The sequence below is a fragment of the Rissa tridactyla genome, chromosome 3 (assembly GCF_028500815.1).
Source record: "Rissa tridactyla isolate bRisTri1 chromosome 3, bRisTri1.patW.cur.20221130, whole genome shotgun sequence".
In the NCBI taxonomy this organism is placed as follows: Eukaryota; Metazoa; Chordata; class Aves; order Charadriiformes; family Laridae; genus Rissa; species Rissa tridactyla.
Genome location: NC_071468.1, coordinates 35,021,468 through 35,048,062, shown reverse-complemented (window position 1 = coordinate 35,048,062; position 26,595 = coordinate 35,021,468).

Genomic DNA, 26,595 nt, shown 5'->3' with positions numbered 1-26,595 from the left:
ACTGAGGGAGCTGGGGTTGTTTAGCCTGGAGAAGAGGAGGTTGAGGGGAGACCTTATCACCCTCTACAACTACCTGAAAGGAGGTTGTAGAGAGATGGGGGCTGACCTCTTCTCCCTGGTGACAAGTGATAGGACGAGGGGAAACGGGTTCAAGTTACGTCAGGGGAGGTTTAGATTAGATATTAGGAAACATTTTTTCACTGAAAGGGTTATTAAACATTGGAATAGGCTGCCCAGGGAGGTGGTGGATTCACCATCCCTGGAGGTGTTTAAAAAAAGGGTAGATGGGGCACTTAGGGACATGGTTTAGAAGTGGCTCTTGTCAGGGTAGGCTAAAGGTTGGACTCGATGATCTTAAAGGTCCCTTCCAACCTCAACAATTCTATGATTCTATGATTCTATGATTCTAAAATCAAGACAGAAGGCTGTCTGCCCTGCCACTTGGGCAGCTCATCAAGAGGGATCAGGCATTTTGTGGGAGATTATGTGCTTCCCCACGCAGATCCAAGTTGCGTTACGGGGTGCTCTTCAGCTCAGGGTAGCACAAGCTCCCCCCACGATGGGGAGGGACAGAGGCCTGTGCTCCTTTGCAGCATCTTCTCTCCTTCGTAGCCTTCGAGCACCAGGACATATGGGGCTGTAGGCAAGGCAGGGCAAGGAAAGGCTGGAGAAGAGACGGGTGGGCTGTGGGTGCGGATCAGCATGCATGGAAGACTGCTCCCCTGTGCTCCCAGGCACGCCTGCTGAAAAACGGCATGACAGGACCAGTCCTGCTGAGGGGCAAAATGGCACCAGGTAGACGTGGCCACAGGTTTCTACACAGGTATATGCCAGCTGGCAGACCTGGCCTGGCCGTGACAGCGTAGGGGACTCGGGCAAGAGGTCTCAGGCAAGCGGGAGTTAAAGCAGGAGATGTGTAGCTCAGCCAGCAGACCCTTTACTGACAATCTGCCGGCTCCCCTCTGCCTGTGGGGCAGCGGGGCGAGGGAAGCCAGGGTGACTTCTGAGGAGCAGGCAGGCAGCAGGAGGACAAAGTGTGGCACGGCGGCGGGTGTGCACAATCTGTGCTTGGGGATTAAGGAGGGAGTGGGGCATTTTCCAGAATTCATATTCAGTGTGCTTAGCTTAATCCACTGTTTTGCTCCGTTTCGTCTCAAGCACCACATCCCGCTAGATACGACGACTTTTCCAAGCCCTTTCTGGGGCGAGCTCTTTGTTTGCATTGTGGGGTGTTTTTCCAAAATATTGCTGCGGCAATGTAACACGGCCCAGCCCTGCGTACGTGCTGCCCCATTCTGGAAGATGGAAAACAAAAGCTAAAAGAGGATGGTTAACCTTTTCTAATTGTCGCAGCACAGGACTAGTTGCCAGGAGGAACTTGAGTGCTAATCCTACTTTACTCACCATGTGACCTTTGGGTAAGTTACCTAATTACGTTGTCCTTCAGTCAGCGGAGCCTGTAAAGAGCAGGTGCTTTGGTGAAACCCAGGACTGCTGAGCCAACGTGTGGCCTTAGGAAATAACCAGAGAAGAAAACCCGCTGCGCTTTTTTAAAGGTGGCATTAATACAGAAAATTAAACCATCCTGCAGCAAATTTTAGCCTGCCCTCTAATCTTTCGGTGGGGCACAGGATTGAACCGAGATGATTTAGTTGCACGGAAGACCATTCTGGATGACATTTGGTATTTGTGGAGGAGTGATACAGAGTCACTGGTCAAATTATAACTGAGTCAATTCTGTTCTGCTGGAATTAATTTCCTCCTGCTGGACATGCGTGGATCCTGATTTTCCCTGGCCACCCTGTGCTGTTGCTGCCAGGAGTGCCCTCCAAATCTCTCCATGGCCGCCCTCTAGGAGGAGGTGGGATTGCCCCTCTTCATCTTTACGTTTGAAAGGAGCTTTCAGGCTGAATTAAAAACACTCGGTGCAAAGAGGTATAGTTACTCCTTGATTCCAAGCTTTTCCCCATTCAGCTTCTCCCCCTTCCTGCATATGTCTTTTTTTATTGATTCACTTTAGCTGCAGTTGAATCTCTTTTCTTCCTGAAATTATGCAGTATTAGGTACATAAACACTTCTCCTTTTTGCTGGATTCTTCATGCTGATGTGAAATAAAAAGATAGGAACAACCATCCCCAGAGATCATCCTCTTTCTGGTGAAAGATCTTTCACCCTGCGTTGTAAAAAGCACTTTATGGAACTATTCACTCCCTCTTTAGCATTTGATGTCAAAGAAAATGCCATTGTATCTCTGCTGTGGATTACAAACACATCGTTTATTATTATCTGGCACTCAAGAGGCAAGCCTGCCTCCTGGGGTAGGTACCACTTGCTTTCCTGGTTTGATCTCTCTTTCATTTAAAGAGGGAGCTTTTCAGGGAGATGCGTTGCAAAGAGCCAGCCTACGCTCTTTTCCTCTTTCAAGCAAGCTTGGTCCTCACGGTCTTTTGCTACAGTGGTCCATCCAGTAGAGTGTGTATTTAAATCTTCCCTTTTTACAATATGCTGTGGACTGGGCAGCTGACATGCAGCCTTGGTTTGGATAAACGCATTCTGCAACCAGATTTCCAGAATCAGGTTTTGATCCCTTCTTATTCAAAAGTGCCCATAACCATGAATGATCTAATTGAAACCGGAGGCACTCGCTGCAGACTAACAATTCAATGGGATTAAGGTAATGCAGAATCTGGGCTGTTGTGATTAAATTTTGCAAATATTAACTGAAAAATCTTGGCACAAATCCTAGCCAATATGTATTTGAGCAGTTCCCCAGAAAAGAGTGGAGCTGAGCCTTGCCTGAGGTGTAGCAGCGTGGCTGTTTTAACACGTCCTTCCATTGTCCTCACTTGACAGAAGCTAAGGATTTTGGCTTATAAAGGGCAAGCTCTTTGAGGGATGTTAAGGTTACGGTTTGGAAAGAGCAATTTCCAGGGAAAAAAAGCAGAAAGCTTGCTGCCTTGAAAAATGACTCGAGGAGTGAGAACCTTTACCGCAAAGCCAACAAGCTCCCTGGGGCACGTCTGCGCCATGAAATGAAACACGCTGCGAAGATCCCAGTGCTGGCCACAGATCTAATGGCGGCACCAGGAGCAGAAGAGCTGTGTCAGTGTGGTCCAGTGACCGAGTCCGTCTTCCCTGCTCAGAGGGCAATACGCCATGATTTCAAAAGGGAGCTGACCTTCCTTCAGGCTTTGTACTGTGCTGAATGTGCAGACTAGTCTAGGGTTGTCTCTGGGCTTTTTAGAAGTGCAGTATAAATATTCTAGCATATTCCCTCACAGAAAGAATAAAGCCTTGGGATGTGAAAGGGAAGAAGTCCCTTTTCTGTGACAACAGGACAATGCCACTTGTCCCTGAATACATTGCTAACAGTCTGTTAGAAGATGCTTTGCTCTTCACACGCTCTTCAGAGCACCTCATTCTAAATCTATCCAGAAACTGAAGCAGAAGCAAATTTAACCGCATATTTATCAGGAAGCGTCACGTGCAGTGTGTCCACTATGCAGGTTCTAGTGGTATTTATTTATTTGTTGGGGGGGTTGGGTTGGGTTGGGTTTTTTTTGCTACAGCTGCCTATTACGTTCCAGGATGAATCTGAGGTGCTGATACTTATCTGTGAATCTGGTACTTCTCCAGGAGACTGCCACTCTGACCCAGAGCCAAGTTTTACAGAGCTGCCACAGCTGGCGTAACTAGGCCATTTGTGGTGAGGATCTCCCAACTTTGAAACTACTCCCCTCGGTCCTCTGGCCTGGAGTAACCTGTTGAATCAGTCTGCATCCACTTGCGAGCATCAAGCTTCAAGAAGGTTATTGACCAACTGGAGGGAGTCCAGCCAGCAGGAATAAGAGTGTTCAGAGGGCTAGAAAACATCAGCTATGAGGAAAGACTGAAAGAGTTGGGTTTGTTTAGTCTAGGGAATTGAAGACGGGTAGACGTGATAACACCCTTCAAGTATGTGAAAGGCTACTGCAAGGAGGAAGGATAAGCTGTTCTTCATGTCTGCTGGGGACAGGAAAGGAAGTAACAGGCTTAAAGTGCAACAAAGGGAATTCAGGTGAGACGTTAAGAGACATTTTCCAGTTGTGAGGCTTGTGCACCGCTGGGATGGTTTGCTGTGTGAAAGTGCTGTTGTGGGAAGGCTTTAGCAGCGGCTGAGATAACTATCTCAACTCCAGCACCTTCAGCATGGCTGATCCTATCTGGAGGCTGGTGGAAGGGCAAGATGACCTTTAAAAGTTTCTTCCAGCTCCTTTTTGTATGATTTCTGTTATCGGCACAGAAAGTCACAAAGCTGATTCTGAATTCTCTGGTAAGTGTTTTGCGACCAGGCCACTATCTGGTTTTACAGATTGTTGTCTGATGGGAGAAGGGATTTAGGGGAGTTGTCCATCCGGAAATCATCCAGAAGAAAATCCAAAAGACACCATAGGGACTCCCCTTTAAAGGAGTTACAGATGCAAACAAACAAGTGTGAAGGGCAGGTCTCTCAGCTGATGTAAAAAATAAGGCTCCCTGCTGGACCGTCTGCCCTCGCCAATGTCCTAAACCATCTTCCAGTGGTGGCCAATGTGGTGGTCGTTGCATTGAGGTACCCCTTGATGCCCCAGCAGATAGAATCAGACAGACACCCGAGCACTTAGGAGCAGCCGGGAGTTGCTGAGTTTCTTTATGTAACTCAATAAAAGGGAGAGAAACAAAACAAAAGCAAAACCTGACGCACACAACAATCCCTCCTTCTCCGGTTTCACAGGGAAGAAAGTTCCAACACTGACAAGTCAAAGATTAAATAGAAAGAAAAAACCAAGGGCATGCTGCCACGCATATATTAGACCTGTGTAAAACAGCGGTGTGCACGCCCTCACAGATAGAAACACTGTGAGGTGAGCAGGGGTTTAAGACCCCGACAAAGAAGCTGCCTTTTCAGCAGGTTCATTTGGCCTGTATTTTTAGCCCTTCCTTTTCTGTAATCCTGTCCATTTTTAATGAGGGAGCATTATGCAACCGGCATTTGCCCGGAGGAATGCCCTGCTGTGGGTCAGCACGAGAGGAGGGAGGGGGAGGCTGGATGGCAGCAGTGGCTGGGGCTCCCCAGGCTCCGACCTCCCTGTGATGCTGCTCCCCAGGGAGGTCGGAGCTTGGCTTCGCTGCAACCGGCCGGGGACTGATGGATGGAAATCTCCTGTGCAGCTAAGCCGGCATAAGCCCCACAGGCTAGTTTAGAAATAAAAGGCATTTCAGACATCCCCACAGAGAGCAGCTCTCCCCTCTTCCTGAGTTCAGCTCCTTTCTGTTGCTCTTCTGCATCCTTTTGTCCTCTTTTGTGACTCTTCTGGAATTTAGTTTTGAGACACGCGCACCAGCCAAGGGGCGCCACGAGCTCCTTCGACCTTCCACTTCATCTGCAACGGGCCCATTTTTAAGTGGGAATAATGATAGATACTGATGAGGCGCAAGATTTTACATTCATCTGGGAATGCAGAGGCATGCAATTTCTAATTTCACCAAAATCTAGAAATGGGCGGATAGTTTTTCTTTCATCTGCAAAGTTTTGAAGGTCAGCAATGCATTTGAATTTCTGTAGCTTTCAAAGGTGCTTATTTTTCCATGGATTTGCTAGTTGCACAGACTTTTAAGTCCATCTTTCCCTTCTTGAAAAAATAGGAACATGAAATTCTTAATTTCAAGTTGAACATTTTCTTTGAAGCAAAATTCTCTTTTTTATTACTACCTTTGAAAAACTCATCATGTGGCTATGCTGATTGAGGGAAATGGCAATTAAAAAATCTAGAATAAATGCCAGAAATGAAGGCTATGGAAAAAAATGGAAATACTTTCAGAGGAACAGCTATGTCTTTCTCTAATTATTTGACAAATGTTAGCCAGCTTAATGTAAATGATGCGCACCCTTGGTTTTGTCATTGCACCTAAAGGTAACTTTCCTCCAAGGAGAAAATTTCAATTGCAGAGGGAGGGTTTTTAGCGTTTATATACCGGGCCTCCTGAAAATTAGGAAATCAAACATGCATCATTTTCAAGTGGGGCACATCAATCCTTGTAGCCTTCCTTTTGCACTTGCAAATCTGGTAGGACAACACTCTCAAGATGAGAACTCCTGGGGAATTTTTTCTCCCTCCAGTCCCCTCCCCAGGCAGCTGGAGGGCTTTCTGTCCTCAGAGGACCTGTGCTTGTTGCTCTCAGTCAGTAGCCCAGTACCTGGGATATGCACATGGCTTCTGAACGTATCTGCTGATATACACCGAAGGAGCAGAAAGCTTTCCTGCTGACTAGTCTAGTGCTGGCACCAAGTCAGGGCTGGGATACCAATGCCACCAGATGCTTTAGAAATAGTTAGCAGGACAGACAGGTGCGTACCCTGGGCAGTGGGATTGCGACCTTCATGTGTTTTCCGATGAAATAAGTCAAATAATTTTGCTGGTCACATTCAGTCCTCAGTTTTCTTTTGTGATTGTATTTCTGGGGGATCTTGAGGGGGTGCCAAAGCGTTCAGTGATTTCAATGTTTTGGGGGTATTCCTCCCAGTGACAGCCGGACACCTAACTCCTTTGTGTCCTCTCACAAATGCAACCCATGTGACTACAGGTCACATTGTGTGTGCCCACCTTGTCTCTGGGAGCACGGATCACTGGGAGCCCAGATGGCCGGGGACCACGTAGGTGGCGCGGGGCCGGGGCTGGCGCGGGGTCCATCTGGTGCAGCCGGGGCTCCAGCAGCGCATAAATGCCTGGTTGTTCTTCCCACCGCTGCTTGGGGCAAAGGTTACGAGTCCAGTTTCGCGCTCTGCTCCGTGCACGCGGGATGTACCAACCCTTTAAAATGCCGCTGAATGAAAGGTGTTTTATGAATATAGGGTATTAAGCCTTTGTACAGCACTGCGGCTCGTGTGTTTACTTTGGGTCCTGAACACCCAGCCCGAGTTACTGGAGCAAGTAATCTCTCAGTGCCTGTTGCCGCATGCACCGCCAACTGCTGCTACCCACGCAGCTGCCTCATGAACCTGGCTCGGGGTTTTAGCCTCATTGCACCACTTCAGATGGCGGTCGGTGGGTCCTCTTCTTGTCTTATACAACCGTGTTTGGGTAAGGTTCTTTGTCTGGAGAAGATCCGGCAGGGGAATCCCGAGCCTGATCTTTCCCCGACTGCCACTCCTGCCAGCTGCACACCTAGTACTGCGGATCTTGCTGAGGCAAAACATCTTTTAAGGTTGGTGAGGAATTCTGCCTGAATGAATGTGGCTAAATCTGCACACCTTGAGGGGAAGCACTGTTCACCCGGGACAGTGATGGGGGATTGTAGCACTTAATGAGCTACGGAGCAAGCCGTGGGGCTGGTACAAGAGTGAAGCATGTTCTCATATCCCAATGGGACCAGTGAAATTGGAATACCCCAGTACGGAGCCCTTGACTCTAGGTAAACTACAGGGCTGCAGTCCTCCAGGAGGCTAAATTGTCATGTGCCTCTGGCAGAGGTCAAGAGAAAGTGAGGCCAGCCCAGCCAGCAACACCTAAGGCACCCGAAATGGAAGAAAACATGATTAAACTGATTAAATGAGTCACACCTACATGATCCTGTGCTGCAGAGGTAGGCAGAAAAGCCCACCCCTACCACTCCGAGCTGCAGATAGCAGCATCTAGCAAAAGGCTTCTTATAATAATAGGTACCAAGATGCTGGTAGCTGTGCTATTTCCTGGAGAAAGGGTGGCATTTTTGCTTCACTGAAGCATGACAAAGCAAGAACGGTCAGTATTTGGCCTGTGCCCAAGTGTCAGGGTGTCTTATAACTGTGATGCATGCGATGACTGCATTTTCGTGAAACTCCTGAAATGGAGAAAGTACGAGGAAACCAGCAGGATTAGGCCAGTAGACATACACTTCATTCGTCCATATTTCCACAGGCAAGACGTATGACACTAAAGTAGCTGCAGCTCCATTTGGAACAGCCACAGAGGGATGGGATAACTGCACTTCTGAAAAAGATAAACTGCCTTAAAGCGGGTCTGACAGTGGACCTGTGGACCAGCTTATGAGGCTGCAAGAGCCTGATGTGCCGTGACATCCTCAGACTATTCACATGGAAGTGGAGACTGACCTCAGCTAAAGACAAGTATTGCAAGGGCCACCAGATTAGGCTCAGTGGCCTCACAAATACGACACCAACTGGCATTGTTTGGGCTTCAGTTTTGTGGTCTGGGTGTGTGACATGGGACAAGTCCCTTCGGTCTCGTGTGCCCTCTTTTCCCCATTTATCCTTTCTCTTCCTTGCTTACACTGTAACTCTTCAGGCCAGGCACAGGCCATTATTAAATGTTTGTACAAGCGTTCCTGTGCCCTTTGATGGCTTAGAGTATGCAGTTACCGGTTTAGCTTCCAAATATTTTTAAACCCTTGTAATACACAGATCTGTTTCTTTCCATTCTCTCTTATTAAACAGTAAAAGTACTGCAAAGTCTTTCTGTTCTCTCCCCTGAAGACGTATGTGCAACCATTTCCAACACAGTCACTTTTTCAGCTGACAAGGGGACAGGGACATCTCCCCAGGGCTGATCCAGGGATTTCACCTCCCTAAAACTGTGGGGATGAACACGAGGGATGATGAAAGAGTGTTCATCATCAGCTCTTATGTCGCTTTTCTAAATGTGGCATAATCAGAGAAGGTTGACTCTGTGGGAGCCAGAGGGATTTAAGGCAGGAGACGATTACTAATATTTGCCAGCTTACATCTGCCTACAAGGCAGGTGGGCAAGGGAAGCCAGGCTGACGTCTTGAATGGCTTCCCTCAGGCTATGCCTTCAGTCAGGGAGGAGACTTGCATCCCTGAGAGATCCAGCTCGCTCTGGCTAGCTAGTGCATGCGTGTGCCATGAGAAAAACAAGCCTAGGTAAAGTCCCCCGAGTATAAATAGGCAGCCCAGGACATCTATGAGGACTCCAATCGGCTAGATGACAGCTATCTCAGGTATGTCTACCCATGCTGCTCTTGCATTTCCCGGCTGCAGCCTGCATAGCCAGAGAGCTAACGCAGACGGAGAATCTGGCTCCCTCGCTCCCAAGTGTCCAAGGAATGACCCAGCCATCTGCAGGAATCATTACCGTCCTCCGCGAGAGGGGACAAGGTCAAACCAATTGAATGTTGTCTAAAGAGGATCTTGGGGAGGGAATGTTTTCATTACAACAGTTCATCTTTCTTTTCACAGTTCATCAAAAGCAGGCCTTCTGCATACACACGCAAGACAAATAGGACTGAGGGGTGATGACGGATACTGTAGGCTCGCGGTGATTGGGATGACCCTCCACTCACACAGTTGATCAAAGGCAAGTAAAACAATCAGCCAGCCATCAGCAACGATGTAATATTAAACTCCCCAAACACCTCATTTAATTAAGTCGTTATGATCAAAATCTCCATACCAGATCTTTTAAGTTATACGCTCTTAGACCTTGCCCTAAGATAGCAGAGAAGGACTTCCGGAGGGAGAACGGCTGTAAAAAATTATTAATAAAATAACGTCTCTTCCCCCTACCCTCCCAAATCAATTGCTCTCTGGAAGGATACGCTTCTGTCTGATTTCCCCAGGCAGAGCTCAGAAAGCTGGGGTGCCACATGCCCAGCACTTGTCCCAGCTTAGTGTGCTGCAGACAGAAAGCAGAGCACAACAAAGCTGGCGTTCATGACGTCATCTTCTTGTTGGGGAGATTGCTATGATGTCACAAACCCTACCTCTGTGAACCTGCTGCTGGCCTTACAAGTCTGAGCCAAAGCCCACTGAAGAAATGTTAGGCCTGTGCAGGTGCAATGCCAGCGCAGGAGGGGAGGAGGGATGGAGGGGAACAGGCGTTCACCAGGAATACACCAATGTGGAGGGTGCTTGCACTGTTTAGTGTGGCCCCCAAGAATGAAGATTTCTGAGCCAGACTCCAGTCCAGAAGAAGATGGAATGTGAAATGCAGATGTCCTTGAGGTGGAGCTGGAATTTACACTATAGTCAAGAGCATCTGACCTGTTAGAGTGCAGGGTCCAGAGAGGGCCACGAAGATGATCAAAGGGCTGGAAAGCCTCTCCTACAAAGAAAGGCTGAGAGAGTTGGAGTTGTTCAGCCTGGAGGAGGCTCCAGGGAGACCATACTGTGGCCTTTCAATACTTAAAAGAAGCTTATAAGAAAGATGGAGAAAGACTTTTTAACAGGACCTATAGTGACAGGACAAATGGTAACAGTTTCAGACCGAAAGAGAGTAGATTTAGACTGGATAGAAGGAAGAAATTCTTTATGATGAGGGTAGTGAGACACTGGAACAGGTTACCCAGAGAAGCTGGGGATGCCCCATCACTGGAGGTGCACATGGTCAGGTGTGACAGGGCTTTAACCAACTTGATCTAGTGAAAGATGTCCCTGTCCATGGCAGGAGGGGGTGGACTAGATGATCTTTAAAGGGCCTTTCCAACCCAAACCATTCTATGATTCTTTGATCTTCAGAAGACGTCTCAGTCACCTTAAACACCCATTTTTGCATGAGATGCATACTCCTCTGGAAGCTTCTTTCTCTGTTGATTAGAGACATGAGAGAAAGGAGCTTAAATTAGCTGGATAAATGAGCAGAGATGAGCCCCATCCTTTAGCTTTGTAGTAATTATTGTAAAGACATCAGACACCATAATGATGACAAATGGATAGACTTTTAATTCCTAGATGAAAAAGATATTTTTGTTTTCTCTTTGCTTTCATCATTGGCTTAAGGCAATCTAATTCTGTACTACATCTGAAAGGGGTGACTCAGCCCTACGTCATGTGTTCCCACCCCGTCGCCTGTGAGCCTTGGTGATTGTGCAGTTGAGCAGTCAGACAGAACAGGGGACTCAGATGGTGGAACTCTTCCCTTTTTCCTTGTGTTCTGCTGAGTGGAGCATTTAGCTGGATCAACCCGATGTGCTCAATTTCCCAGATGCAGGAGCCCTCCAGCTAGGACAAAGGAAGGGATGGGAACTCATGGACATGGGCAGGATAACAATGCTACACGTTTTGGCAAAAGCCGGACTTAGATTGGGTCAGGGTGGTCATGAAACCACACCTAACTCACGTGTGATCTGGCAACCCAGTGGTGAGAGATTCTCCATCTCGTTACTGGTTTCCTGAGTCATCTGAGCAACGGTAATTGCCCTGGTATTCTTTTCCACTTCAGTATAGAAAGTCATGACAATTAAGCAGAACAAAGCTTACCATGAGTTCATCAAGCACCTGAAATGCAACCTGTCAAGGTGCTGTGTGGCATTAAGCAGCCAACTTCAGCACTTGTAATAGCACAGTCGCATTCACCAGCAGTAAGCAGGGAAGAAGGCTGCAGGGGAAGGAGCGAGGATCTTTACCCTGGAAGTTTTGAGACAAAGGAGAAAGAGAATCCCTGAAGCAGACCGCAGCTAGTGTAAAGAAGGCCTTTTGGACAGGCTAAGGATGTGAGCCTGTGCCTTCTGATTTTGTACCTTGGTAAATGGATTGCATCCAGAACTGTAGAGGTTGCTCACCCTGGAAATAGAATATTTTACTGCCTGAAAACAATATGTGAGTATTTAATCAAGTGTCATAGCCCAAATGCTAGCACCCTTAGAAAATCCAGATGCGTTTTCCAAGTGTCAGAAATTAAAACAAAACGAGGAGAGGAGAGGAGAGGAGAGGAGAGGAGAGGAGAGGAGAGGAGAGGAGAGGAGAGAAGAGAAGAGAAGAGAAGAGAAGAGAAGAGAAGAGAAGAGAAGAGAAGAGAAGAGAAGAGAAGAGAAGAGAAGAGAAGAGAAGAGAAGAGAAGAGAAGAGAAGAGAAGAGAAGAGAAGAGAAGGGAAGAGAAGAGAAGGGAAGAGAAGAGAAGGGAAGAGAGGTGAAGTGTTGCAATTCAGGAGGCACCCCAAAGAGGAGCCCCAAAACCTGTAGTTATGTTTTACTATGCTAAACGGTATTAGTTAGTTAAATTTTCCAGAGATGAGTTGCAAATCCCTCACAGCACGTTTAGTAAAAGTAACACTGGTCTAAAGCCTGGGTCACTAAAAATAAACAACCTTTATCTACTCTACAGCTCTATCCACTTATCTAAACCTCTATCCACTTTAATAAACCACCAGGTGACTTAACTGCTTTGTCAGTTTGTACAGTTAAATCACTCCTAAAACTAGTTTCTTTAGACACTGTGCAGCAGTATTTTTATGTTTTCCAGCTTCCCTGAATTGCTATGCTAAGCAAGTCATGCACAGCCACCAAAGGCAGAATTGTTTATCATTAGAATAGGACTCACTCACGAGAGAGAGTAAAGCTTGAGGTAACAACTACATCTGATGATCCATGAACTAAATTCCTGGTGGTGTCAATGGAAGAGCTTTCTCTCACATGTGTTTGCCGGGGATCTGTTGCCATGTAGTTGAGGCTGGACTTGGTAACTACCCTGGCTGTGTTCCCTGCCTTTACGCTGACCAACCTAATGTCGGTTCAGACAAAGCAGTGTGGGGAGGAGCTGGAGTTCAAAAGAAAAGAGCCCTCTAAACCTTATCATTAAGTCTTCCTCAGGGACTTGGATTTCAAGCAGACTCTCTGAGGGTTGCGTAAATAAGACCAAAGAAACCCTGGACTGTGCATGTAAAAATAACACAATGAAAGCCTAAAGGCAGACAGCGGGATGGAGGACACAAATCATCCTCCACCAGCTTCTGGAGTGGCGAAACCTTTCCTGTGAATAGCTCATTGCTGAGGAAATGGTCTGTCCTAGAGGATCAGTTAACGGTGAACTGGGGTCTCCCCCTTGTCATGTAGCAGCAGAGCTAAGATGGCATTTCTGCTCTACCTCTGTTGGAGCAGTTAAAGTTTTTCTACTGGTATAGCAAGGGACAAGGGCCTATTTTTCTGGCTCGATGGCTAGAACGCACTGGGGCAGGGGCATAATCCCCTGAGGTATAAGCTCTGCTCCAGGGAGGAGCTCATTATTTTTGCAAATTTGAGCCCCATTAGCAGAAGTCGTAGAGAGCCACTCGCCTCTGGGGTGAGTGCATGGGGGTGCGAGCCTAGGTCTGGGAGGTGGCCAAGATGTCAGCTTAAGACAGCATTTATTCATCACCGTACTGCACTTTCAGTTCACTTAAAGCTTTCCGGTGACTGGAGTAAATTTTTAAAAATGTTTTAGCAACAAAACAAAGAAGCCAAAGGAGAGACTTGTTTCTAACTCAACCAAACAATTTGGTGATGATTTTTTCCTTCTTTTTGTTTGGCTGCTGAACCAGTAACATCTGCAGTATTAAAGGCAGTGAACTACGTCTCCTGCGGTAGTAAGTCACCCTCCGCTCCCACTTGGTTGCATGGGTTCAGGAAGGGCAACAATGACTCCAACCCCATAGTTCTGCAGAAACCAAAGCTGATGTTCTCCAGAACAACTACTGAGTACATTGCCTTGGGCTTGGCTTGGTTTTATTCAAGGTATTTGGGCTGTCTTCCACTTCCTGAAAAATCCCACTCATAGAAGATAGGTATCTGCAGCCACTTTTTGGCAGAAAAAACCTAACTGAAGAGTCAAGGTTCTGGGAAAGGGAATGATGTCTCCTCCCCATGGGCAGGGATAAATGGGGACCCTGGCACTGATGGATGGGTCCAGTTACCTGCCTTCTCCTGATTCCTGAGGCACAGTCTCCACCAGGATCATGCATTTTTATTTGTTCACTCTTCTGTTGTCCATCTTGTCTCATTTGTGGCACAGATGAGCGCGAAAAGACCTAAACTCAGTGCTCAGTCCTCAACAAAAACATTATTAACATCATTCACCTTCCAGAGCCCCGCTCCAGCTGTTCCACACCATATCCTTTATTAGATACTTGTATGAATAATAATATCTGCAGTTAGATTGGCTAGGATTGCAACACAAAAGGAAGTTAACCGTCCTGCTTCAGGGCACAAACCAATTCAGAGAGGGCAGGTTTGCCAGCCCTGGGGGAAGGATTTCATACAGCCTTCTCCACAGCATCAAGCACCACCCTCATCCCTTCCTTCCATTCCTTCTTCCTGCCTCCTGCACTGCCAGCTTTCGCCCCTGCCTCGAGAGGCAGGATGTTCACCTTGTTGCATGCCGTTTCTCCACCTGCAGCTGGTTCCAGCTCTCCCCTGTTCATCCTGGGCTTTGTCAGTTGTCCTTTGTTACTGCTTGCAGTGAAGATTTCTGGCTCTCCTGCCTCAGCTCTGCTGTTCTTTCTCCTCCTCCTCAGCTCTCCCCGCCTTCCTTGCTGCCTTTTCCTCCTCTCTTTCTCCCTCTTCCTGAGCACAGGGTTTAGAAGCCAGGGAAGGGGTAATTGCAGAAGCCAGGTGGTTTCCAGCCCTGGTGAGCACACGGAGTTGGGGCTGAGCCCACACGTGCCTGCAGAGGCACCTCCACCTGGCAGCACTCACTGCCCGCAGGAAGGAGGTGGGGGTCTCCCTGCCCACCATGGGCTCCTCTTCCTCTACCCTGAGAGGGACGAGTGTGACACTGAGGTTCTCCTTGGCCTCCTGGTCCCACCAAGAAGACCCTGCAGGGCCCTTCTGCCTGCCCACAGTCCCATGCTGAAGTGTGGCCCATGGCGCTGATATCTGTTCCCTCATTATCAGGGCTTCCTCCTTCCCGCCTATTGACATTGGGTTATGAAAGGTGTCCCCATTTGCCTCAAAACACTGACTTACAGAGGTATGAAGATTTTTGCAGCATGCCCATCTCTGCTTTTTGATTGGTGCATGGTAAGATGAGCAAGGGAAAATATTCCCTTTTGCCTTCTTCAGATCAATCATTCAAACGCCCCTTTGCCTACAGGATGCTGGATAAAGATGAGAGCTTCTGTTTAGTGTGCCAGCCAAAACAGCCTCATTTTTTACACATTTTCCCCCAACCACTGCCTTTTATTTATATTTGGATTGTAATTTCCCTGGAGCTGGGACCTATCTTTCCTTCCTGTTTGCATGGTATCAAGCACAAGGATCTTACTGGGTTAGTAAGGTCTTAGGCACTGCCCAGCTACCATACTGACTTCACCGTCTGGTTATATCAGAGTATATCAGTAAGCCAGGCTGGAGGAGGAGTGACAGAACAGCCCATCACGCAGTCCTCCAAGCTGGGACACCTTTCCTGCCCCTCCTCCCTGCTGCTATAAGAAAACATAATGTTATCATCTGCTGCAAGAGTTTTGCTGAAGGAAGTTTACACAGCCTAATTCTGCTGGTACATGTGCTGTGCAGAAGGACTGAGAGTAGACGCTCTCTCAGGACTTGGTGTTCCCATTTTGAGGTAGGAGACACGATAACAAATGTTAAGCAAAGAAAATAGACTCATCACTGCATCTCAATGCAGACAACAGACTTCAAGCCACAGAGCTTGGTGCCTCCCACCAGATATCTCCCAACCTGCTCTCACCTTGCCCTCTTTCATTTTTCTTTCTTTCTAATCTCTCCCTTTATCATAGGCAGGAAAATGTACCAAAGCAGAAGATGGACTCCTTCCAACTCTCATCCCTGTCTGCTTTCATTCTGTGTTTTTCTTCTCCTCTCTCTCCCATTGAGATCTTTTAGCTGTAGCCAGAAAAGGCAGCAGGTTCAAATGGAAGTCTATTACAGACTGTGTTTGCCATGCACATTGTAACAGGCCTGGAAGAGCGTGGTCACATACCCTAGAGGTGAAGAGTTTATAACGGCCTGATCCAAAGCCCTGTAAGGTAAATGGCATCCTTTCCATTGGCTTCAGGGGGCTTTGGATCATGCTGTAAATAGTCCAGCAAGATACTGTACATGGATATGACAACTATTTATAGGACTTATGATAGATAAGGATGTGTACTCACCATCTAAATCTAGCCACTGTGTCATCTGGGGAGAGACAAATCAGGACCGATGCTTAATGGAATGAGAGATATCAGTGACGATGAGGACCATTGAATGATGTGTCACCTGCTTCTCCAAAGCAGAAGCACCTGAGAACCTTCACCATCTACTGCAAGTACCCTTTGTAACTGACAGCTTTGTTGTAAAGGAAAGTTGTCAAATATAACAAAGTGATACTGTCAGATTTATGACGTTTTTCTGCAGGCAAATACCCCTAGAGCCTCTCATGGGGATCCCAGCCCTCTCAGAGGCCTGTAGTCTTACATCTTCCTTTGACTGGATCTCTCTAACTGTGGTCAATGACACCACAACCAGCTAAAGCCCATCCTTGGTTGTGTCAGTGCAAGTTAACATGGATGACTTTCGTACCCAGGATTACGTGTGTAATGCAGGCTTGACTGTCATCATCAGTACCCAAGGTTACCAGATCTGACAACATCAGAGTAGAGTTACCTGTGCGGCACAGCCTATTCATATTCACCTCTGTGAGTGATCTCACCAGCATTCATAAACACGTTTCTCTCCTCTGAGCAGAACACAGTGTGCAGATGTTATCACGCCAATGAATTTTTTTCAGACAAAGATGTTCTGACTTTTTATGTTGGAGGAAGGGTTTGTTTCACGTCACAGAGGGATCACCAGCAGCGATCTGAATACTTTACAAACCTTCATGTCAAAGCACAGGTGGGAGCTCGTTGTCCAGACAGTTGTCGCTAGATTTGCTTATGGTGGTGCCTAATGATAAATCGAGAATAGCCCCATTGTCTTTGTCACTGTATAAACACACAGACAGAAGCAGACAATTCCTGACTCCAAGGCTTTACAGTTCAAAAAAAAAAAAAAAAGCCCTGGATTGGTTGAAATGGGCACAAAAACCTCGGAAGTAATATGGATAGTCAGAAGTGCTCACAAATGGGTGGAGAGACCTACGGTAAAATCATCAATGGCTCATAAATCTACAGTCTTCTTTCTCTATCATGAGGGAAGAGAGCATAGGGGAAGGAAATGGGGGTAAAGAAGAGGACAGGAACTACGACTGTGAATAGTTTGTGTTGGGTTTACTCCCTCAAAAATGACACTGGCAGACATTTTATTGGTTATGACCAGCACAGACTTTAAAAGGCTATTTCCAATCTTAGTGAGATCCCACAAGAAGAAAATAAAAGTAAATCTAGCTTGTTCGAGACTTAGCATTGATCCCAAGATGTAGGAATGGCATGTCTAGACTTTGAGGAAAGGCACATGCCATTCCTCAGCCTCTGGCACAAAAACAAGCAACATGGGATGGGGTGTAGAAGACCATCTCCTTTCTTTGAAATCCCAACTGGAATTTGTGGGATTCAACCAGTGCTTAAATGGATCTTCCATCCTACCCATCTGCCCAGCAGGCAGGCAGTGCTGGCTGTTGTTGCTCAAGTCCCGGGTAGCAAGTCCCAGGTACCAATACCCTGGGGTCCATGTCAGTGTGAATCTTCTTGGTTTATGACTGCAGTCTCACTTCTCCAAAGCACCTTTTTAATTTCAGGCATCTGCTGGCATCCATTGGTGTTCACAAAAATACAGGAGGGCATACTTATTAGTAATCTTCAGTGAGACTGAAACGCAAGTCCTCTGTTGAACAAAAATTTCTGGTCCCTGGACAACACAGAGAGCCATGCTGGGAACTGCAGAAAAGGAGGATGTATAGAAGTCAGCCACCTCACAGTGATGGTGGCACTGGCATACGTGCATTTGGGGTTCTTATATCCTGAGGAATGCAGTAAGTCACTACTGTCTGCATACGCGCTGCCATGGAGTGGTAGGGTAGATTTGTTTGTTCATTTTATCCTTGATCCTTTGAGGCTTTCTAGTCATTCTGCACTTGTATTTATTTTCTGTTGACTTAGTTGTATAAACTTCCTCTAATAGGAGCGTAAGTATGTGTTTTGTGCTGTAACCCCGAAATACTCTGCATGGGATTCTGCATTGAATCATTCAATGCAATCATTCTGCAAATGATCTCAATCATCATACCCCATCATAAAGGAGTTCCACGTGCCTCTACAAGGGAAAGCATTTTCATGATGAATTCCCATGTGTCTTTTTCGCAATGAGACCAAGAGCATTAATCTCTTTGGGTAGCTCACTACAAAAATATCATATTTTTGTAGTGACCACCCAACCATAGTTTTCTGCAGAGCTCTCGGACCTTGAGAGCAGCCACATGAATTACAACTTCAACTGGTCATTGCTTCTGCAAGTTTAGTCTGGCAAGGTTTATACTGAAGCTTTTACTTAGAAGTTTTTCGGGTTTTTGTTGGGGAGCCTGAAGAAAAACTAGTTCCATCACAAAGCAAAGTTTTCCAGGTTTGGGTTGCAATTTTCAGTGCCCAGCTCCTAAAAAATCTAATTGCATTTGGCTTTCAACAACTGGAAACAAAACCAATATTTTTGTTTGACATAATTCCCCAAAGTCTAACATGGATTTCTTCTCGAAATGTTAGCTCTGCCCACAAAAATGTGCCAGTTTGGGTATTTTTTTTGTTGTTGTTGTCATTTAATTAAAATTCTGGACTAGCTTTACTCACTATTTTTTTGATGGTCCTTCCTCTGGCTGAATTCCTTCTTTTTTGCAGTTAACACACACACGTCCAGTTAAGTTCTGAACTCCTCTGCAGTGGTGCACCATGTAGCAGAAGCAAGTGTGTTCCTCTCCACAAGTGGGACAGGGGATCCCTGTCACCTGTGCAGAAGCAGATAGTGTGCTTCTCATTTCTTCCAGTGGGCAGAAGTTATTCACGGTTTCAAAAGCCTCTGTGATGAATAGCTGATTGTGAATGCTCATGTTCCACGTGCCTCTACAAGGGAGAGCATTTTCATGATGAATTCCCATGTGTCTTTTTTACAATGAGACCAAGAGCATTAATCTATTTGGGGAGCTCGTTACAAAAATATCATATGCCACCAGTGCATCTGGTTTAGATATTGACTTAACACCAAGCTGGAAAACGACAGCATATGATTTGTACCTCCCAGACACATAATATTGGTGACAGGTACTTGCAGTTGGCTACACTCTTTTTATTGATTAATTTTCTGTTGGTCAATTAGAAACTGTCCAGTAACCTGAGCATGTTTGAAATGCTAAGCCAGTGTGGATTTTTCATCAGTGTCATTCCCTAGAAAGTTGTAAGAATTTCAGATTACGGTGGCCTGAGGTCGGGGCACTTCCAAAACCTAAAAGCAAAAACAGGCCAAGCAAGTTCTGAACTTCTGGAGCTGTTTCCCAGCCTCTGTCTCACACCTTCCTTGATTGTAGATAAATTCTTCTGTCTTATCTGCTTTCTAGAAACTTTCCCCGACATGAAAAGCCATGGAGTCTTAGCAAACAGTGATTTATGGTGCATTATTACAGGCAGCATATGTTTCTCTAACTCCAGAGAAAGTCTGGCTCTACGGCGCTTGGAAATGGTCTTCAAAAGCCCAAGGCAGCGTTACACACATCAGCATGTGTTCTCTGTAGTGAGATACCACAATGCTGAGGTAGTTGTTAAGTTCTGTTCAAATGCCAGGACGCATTTCATCCTGTAGCCTTATTGATATATTAGAGAGCAGATCAGAAGTCATGTATCTTGGCATTGATGTGTTATCGGGACTAAATCAACATCACCCTGTATATTACCCTGCTCTGAATGCTCTGCCAGAGGATTAATCACCGACAACAAAGAATTAACTACATGTCAAACTTATAAAAGGAAGGGTTTTAAGAAGCCACCTCTTTATCCGCCTTTGTGAAAACAAAGCAATGCGCAATGTAAGACATACAAATAATCAGAACTCGTGAAGGGGGGAGAAGAGGTGGAGAACAACCTTCCAGCATGACAACCAGCCAAAAAGGTTGCCTTAAAAGCTTCTTGATGATGGAGCTTTCTGTGTTTATGAAGGATGTGACAGGATGCACTCGCCTGTAATAGCAGGGGATTGGAATTGTCAACCGGGGATGGACTTTCCAGCCCTTTTCCTACCATGAGCTGGCTGAGATGTTGCAATTAAAAGCAGCACAACAGCTATAAGTAGGGAGAGCTGTAAAAATACAGTCAGGGGCGCTCGTGTGGGTGAACTCTATCAATGAAATAATAACAGCAGCCAGCGTAGTGTGAAGAAAGCAGGTAGCAGAATAGAGAATCGCTGCACAATAAGAGAAGGGAAGGCAGCAGGCCAGTTTCTGGACACAGACCAGTATCTTGTGGTGCATTGTGTTCAGAAATCAATCGTTCCATGAAGCTTAATTCTTGTGTCAAAGAAGAAGAAAAAGATCATTTTGAGTTCAAATGTCTGTCATCTCAGCCAGGTTTGCAACGCCTTTCCAAGAGCTGAAATGATCTCAGCTGAAAGGGCTGATCTATGTACAAGATCAAATAAAAGGTAAAAACACAGATTCGTTTCCAGTGAAAGGTCAGTGAAAATTGTCACACAATTAAAACTATTTTATTTCTTTAGAAATCCTCCAAAACCAGCCTCTCTAACTCTGTTATTTCCAGCCTGCTCACTGCTTCCTCTTATCTTTATACTACAAGAATGACCCTCCTGCCTTCCTGACTTGTCTCTGCTGAAGTTTATATTCATCTAATTAAATACTGACTGCATCGTGCAGCTCTTAGCACTAAAAAAAAATAAGCCCATCTGTTTTTTCCCCTCTCAATGAGAAGTGTCCTCAGGGAAGACAGCACGCCTATGTCATGAAGGGTGGGGGCAGGCAGTAAATCCCATCCATGATGAAAGCCATGTTCTGTGTTTCCTCTTTTTAGTCTTGATAATAGCTGTACATACGCTTGCCTTTTGTTACTCTCACATCTTGAGCACTCTCCAGACCTTAGAAACATCAGGCTAAGGGATGAGGACATTGTTTTGGACTTTGACTGACAGCAAATTTGTGGGGATGGAACTTGCTACCTGACTTGTGACTAGCTCATCACTACCACTGAGGACATTGTGTGTTTCCTTTTCCTTTGGTCCTTGTCCTCCCTTTGTCTCTCCTTCCTGCGGTCTCAATGCAAATGAAGCCAACATAGGGACTGGGCTCTGGCTACCTCCTGGTTTGTGAGCCTTACCTGCTGCTGTGTCAGTGGTAAACAATGCTGGAAGTGTGTTCCACTGCTGTTTTCTACTAATACCTTGACTCTGCACCATGGGCATCGAAGTGCAAGCTTTGTGTGGCGTAGCTCAGCAGAATGTGGTGTGGAGTGAAATGGGCTCCTGAACTTAGCTGGGGGCTGTGGCCCAGATTAGGAGGAGCTGAGGGCAGGACGGGCACAGGTAGATGGACAGCTCTAGCTTGGAGCCAAGCTGGGGGGAAGGAAGCCCACCCACCTCCCCAGAGGTGGCAGGGGTAATGGGGAACAGAGTTAGTAAGTGTCCCTTTAAATAGCCAGTTGAGGATCTAGCTGATTCTGCAGAGTCACCTCCAGTGTGGCTGGTCCATGGCGGATCGCAGGCTTCTAACACTTCTAGAGACCTTCTATGGCAACAGCAAGCGCAGAGTAGCTACCTGGTGAAATAACACAGACGGGTTTTTAGTGATGCAGACACGGTTTCCTTCTTGTGCATAGAAGCAGGAGAGAGCAAGGGGGGCCGGATGAGCTACAAGTGGCCATGGTAGTAAGAATGAAATGCCAAGGAAGGTGGACAAACCCAAAGCAGACAACCACGTCTGAGGACAGGGTACTACCTTCCATTTAATGAGGGGCATCTCTGATTTGAATAATCAACGCTCATAGACTAAGCAGAGGAATTTGCCTGCCAATGGGTTCAGAGAGCAATGTCCCCTCCTCAAGAACCTAGAATGAAAGGGAGAACTTGCACATAGACATGACCTGTCTGGCAGGCTGACTTGATTTCTGACGGGCCAGGGGAGAAGGCGGCTTTTTGTTCTCTCCACTTTGTCCTCTGCTAACATTTGCTGTATGTTCTTGTCAAAACAAGACCAGCCTCTTGAAATGCAGCACACGCTCTGTCCTGTTTAGTTTTGCAATGTTTTGTTTGGCTGCCAGCAACTTGTTCATCAGAAGAAACTATACTCCCTTGGTCAATGCTCTAAGAAATCCTCTCCTGCAAGAGCAGTGATCTACAAAGCCCACCCTGCCCACCAGACACCAATGGAAAGAAAATAGCCAAACACACCACTTTTCTGACAAAACGTTATCAGAAACCCGCTTGGGAGAAGCTGTGCAGGAAGTGCCTGGCATCAGCTTATTGGGGAACAAGAGGCAGAAAAGGTCTGCTGCATCAGGAAAAGGTAGCTGTCCACATGATCCAATATCTAATCTACAGCTAGCAATAGCGGATGTTTGAAGGGAAGGTGCAAAAACCTCCCTAATTCACCTAAATACCACACCAGGAAGGATAACTTTGCCCCTTTTACGGCTGATTATCTCATGCCCTGAAGCTGGGCATTGATAGTGCTTGTGACTTCATCCTGGCTAGCCTGGGTTTTGAAGCCACATGTATTGCTAGTGTTATGTATTGTAATTGCAGATGCTATTATTCATGCTTTATTAAGACATGATCCATTCTCTGAGTTACAGGAAGGGTAAACTTAATCCCATGTCTATCACATGTTCAAACTAAGCTGTTTGCCTCAATAACTTTCTGCAACATAGATCCTCCTACAAGGACATTATGCATTGCTAGAGAAAGTATTTCCTTCTATCCATTCAAGTCTACCTTCTCGTAATAAAGAGAGTCTCATGGTCTTGTTTTATGTGAAAGGGAAGCAGGAGTGCCCGTCGGAGTCACCTGCATTACTGTGTACTCCTGCTTCCTCTCCTTATGTTCTCATCCAAGTTTAATTGCACCGACCATATTTTCCCCTTATATCAAAGCTCTTCTTCCCTTCACGCCTCCTGTATTTTTGTGGCTCTCTGGGTAGACATATTCTATTACCGCAGCTCAGGTCTCTCAGGAGCAAGGTGATTTGTGGTCCAGACACATCCAAGCCTTTCATACCGGAGGTTGTCTGAGGTCCCTGCACTGACTTAGCTGCTGCCTTGTATCCCACCACGAACTGCCTGTTTGTCTCTCTGCCACCTGCTGCAGCTGGTTCTAACTTTGCTTGGGAGCTCTTTGAGGACAGAGCCTGTCCTTTACCAAGCACGTGTCCCACACTTACTTAGTCCCATGGAGCACATCAGGGATCCCACAGCACAGGCTGAGTGGGTTCGCATACCAATATAACACAGGCAAAGACAGCTCCATAATAGGCAGCACATCCTCTTCGCATAAGCAAAACCACTGGCAAATACAATAGGATCAGTAAGAAGCCTTCTGAATTAAGTTGCGTTTTACTTAATATCAATGATGCTGGCACCAATATGAATAACATTTTCTTCATTAGGTTCTAAGCACTTCCAATTGTGTCCCATCCTATTTTCCTGGTCAGTTTTTTATAATGAACAATTGCTCTGTTTCGAAAGAGAGATTGAAATGATTCCTTCCCAGACATATGGAACTAATTCTGCAAGTGTGTGTTCATGAATAGACCTGAACAATTATTATTTTTCCAGAGAATAATACATTCTCTGGAAATGTGGTTTTAGTTGCCCTGAAACTATTCACACATTATTAGTACTGCATTTCCTGAATGATGCTAGCTGGGAAGAAAAAAAAATATGGGATTAGCTTCACAAATCTGCAAGAGGAGGTAGTGCTCTTCAGATTGTACCACTGTATCTAGTCTCAGGAGTGTAGGACACCCAGGCTAAACGCCCACCCAGCAAGGGAAGATGCAGCCCTGCCTCTCGGCTGCCTGGAGCATGGCTGCAGGCAGCAGGACACAGAGGAACCCTCCCCCAGGGTGTGAGAGTGGCTCTCAGCCTCCCCTCTCCTGTTGGGTTCTCCTGACATAAAGGACATAGACCCTCCCACAAGGAAGGGAACGTGTGCATCCCGTCTCCTGGGACAGTACCGTAATCCAGCAGGACGGAGAGGGATGTCTTCTGGCCCAATCAGTATTTAAATGAGAATATCTTCAGCAGGAAAGGCAGAGAGGTGGAGAGTAGCCTGCCCCAGAATCCCTTAGAGACTGGGACCCCTGAGTGAGGGGGTGTCAAAGCCCCGTGCTGAGAACGGCTGCCTGACTCCAGGCAGGGACTTCAGCCTAACCTAGCCTTGCACCAGGCTCCAGGGCCGTGGGAGATGGGTATCTCTTATTGCCCCCTCTATAACAGATAAAAGGCTGGGATGGCAATAACCGCTCCTTCCTCATGCAGTTGCATAACTCACCCCCTCTTTGCCTTTGTTCGCATGTGTCCATAGCTAAGCGTTTCATTTTGGATCGCATGGAACATTTTGTGTCAACTGAAAACAATAAGACTGATCCCCCTCCTCCGCCTGTGAGTTAAACCCCCAAAAATTTACATTTGTTTTTCTCTGAATCTAAATTATTTTCCAGTGAGGCTGCCAAGCTAAAAATAATTTCTTCATGCAGCTCCAGAGATGAAATAAATGCATCCTCTCCCATATCTACCTGATTCCCAATGAGAAACAGGGCAAGAGGCCCCCAAAACAGCACAGCTTGGCTTAGCAGGAAAAGCTGTTGCCGATATCTGCACAACAGGCACGAAGCAGAATTTCAGGGATGCTGGAGCAAATAATGTGTCCTCTTTTGAAGCAGGATTTTGCTCCAGAATCCAAGGTGCCTGACTGATTTCGTAGAAGTCAGTACAGCTGCGAAGATGGAGATGATGTGGGACTAGACTGAAAAATGAGGATTTACAGGAAGGGCAGCACCTCTTTCCTCTTGCTCTGCTGAACAGCAATAGGAGATCACTTCTGCCATCTCCACTTTCTTCTTCCACCACAGTGACATAAGATCCCTCAAGAGCCACCTCTGAGCGTAATTCATTAAGTTTACTCCCCAGTTCTTTTGATGAGGCGTGCAGGGGATGCTGCACCCCTCTGTGAAGCTGCTGGACTATGCCATCCTGAGGTTTTTATTACACCTTTTGGCTAGCAGATGCAATCTTTGCAACCAGAAGCCATTTTTACTTTTCAGGGCAGGGCTGCACTTTGCAGTGGAGAAGGACTGTGAAAGCAATGCATTAAACCGGCTGAAGGGATAAATAATGCTCTAAACCAAAGGGCAGCTGCAATTACTTTCAGTGTTCTAATCAACGCCCCCGACATGGGACATCAAAGCGGGGCAAACCGAGCACAGAATTCAACGCGTCCCTGAACTCAAGGCCGCATGACAGGGACAGCATAGAAATGTCCTGATGATTATATTTCACAAGCTGGCAAATCTCAGACCCGCCCTCAGAGGAAGACTGGCCCTGAAGGCAGGAAGATGCGGTGGGACACGCTGTTCTGCGTGACTCCAAGGGGGGGTGATACTCCTGCTTTCGTATGGCACACTCTCATGTGAAATCTCCAGTGAAGGTGATAAAAGCTTTGAGAGTGGGACACAAGCTTCTTTTGGTGGACTTCCCATGGGTGAGCCGAAAACCGATGGTAAGAGGCACTGAAGAGTGAGGATGAATGGCAATACTCTTCCTGACAGTGTCGGTGGAGCTCTGACCCCACCACTGAATGGGAGAGCTTGGAAATAAGTTTGTTCCATTGACATGGCTCAGAGGGATTATCTCCTCCTTGACCTTACAACCCTATGGCTGATGAGCTTACCAGGTGCTTTTATCTAGCCCCAGCTGACACTGCCAAGGGGTTTTGTCAGATCTGCCGCTGTTGAGCAGAATACCGTCGGATGGATTCTCCATGCCCATTCTGTTGTGTAAATGACTTGGACAATGAGGCTTTCACACCAGGCAATGGGGCTTTCAAGCTGAGAGTCAGAGGAGGAGGACTAAATGAACCCACACTCACGGTCCAATCTGGTGTCCAACAGGAGCATGGATCTCAGTAGCTGAAAGGAGAGCTGAACCTACCAACTTAGGCACAAATGCCTAAAATAACTACATATAAAGGGTCTAAACATGAGCAAATATAACAGCCATTCAGGTTTAAATGCAGTGCTCATGAACAGAGATGTGGCTGTAGTCAATCTACCTCTAACGTCCATCATCAGTGCTTCCAAAGCAAAGGATGGGCTGTCAGAGCAGCTGAAAAATGAGCACTGGTCACACTAAACCACCTACCATGTTACCTTAAGAAGCCTTCCTAAAGTTCCCAGGTGTACAGCACTGAAAGTGCATTTTTCTGTGTCTGTGTGGTCAGCAGAAGTTATGCCTAGGCACTAGCTAACTTCTTAGACTCCAGCGTAGTTCAGGCAAACCATTGTCTTAACCTCTCGTGTACACATCAATAATAACAGTAAATAACTATGATATAACCATTCTTGCCAAACCACAGGCAATCTGCTTCTTTATAACTCATCACAGCAGCAGGTCCATTCTCTTTCCCATATTACACTCACAGTGGAGAAGGGACCCATATTTGCTGGCCAGAATGGGTTTAGACCATAATTCAAGATACATCCAGAGCCTGTTGCTGTTTAGGAGTGACACACGGCTGTATGTATCGGATCCGCATAGCCAGCGTTTCCCTTTGAATGCCGTGGGCGTGATTTAATCCCAGTGGGTTACTTCCACCTCCTAAGGCACCCTCCAGCTGTAGAGGTAACTCCTAACTTTGTAAGTGAATCTCGATGAAGGTGGTTTTTTAACATGGACAAGGTTGCGTGGTTATTGCTTTCGTTACAGTAAATGTAGTGCTGGCAGGACATT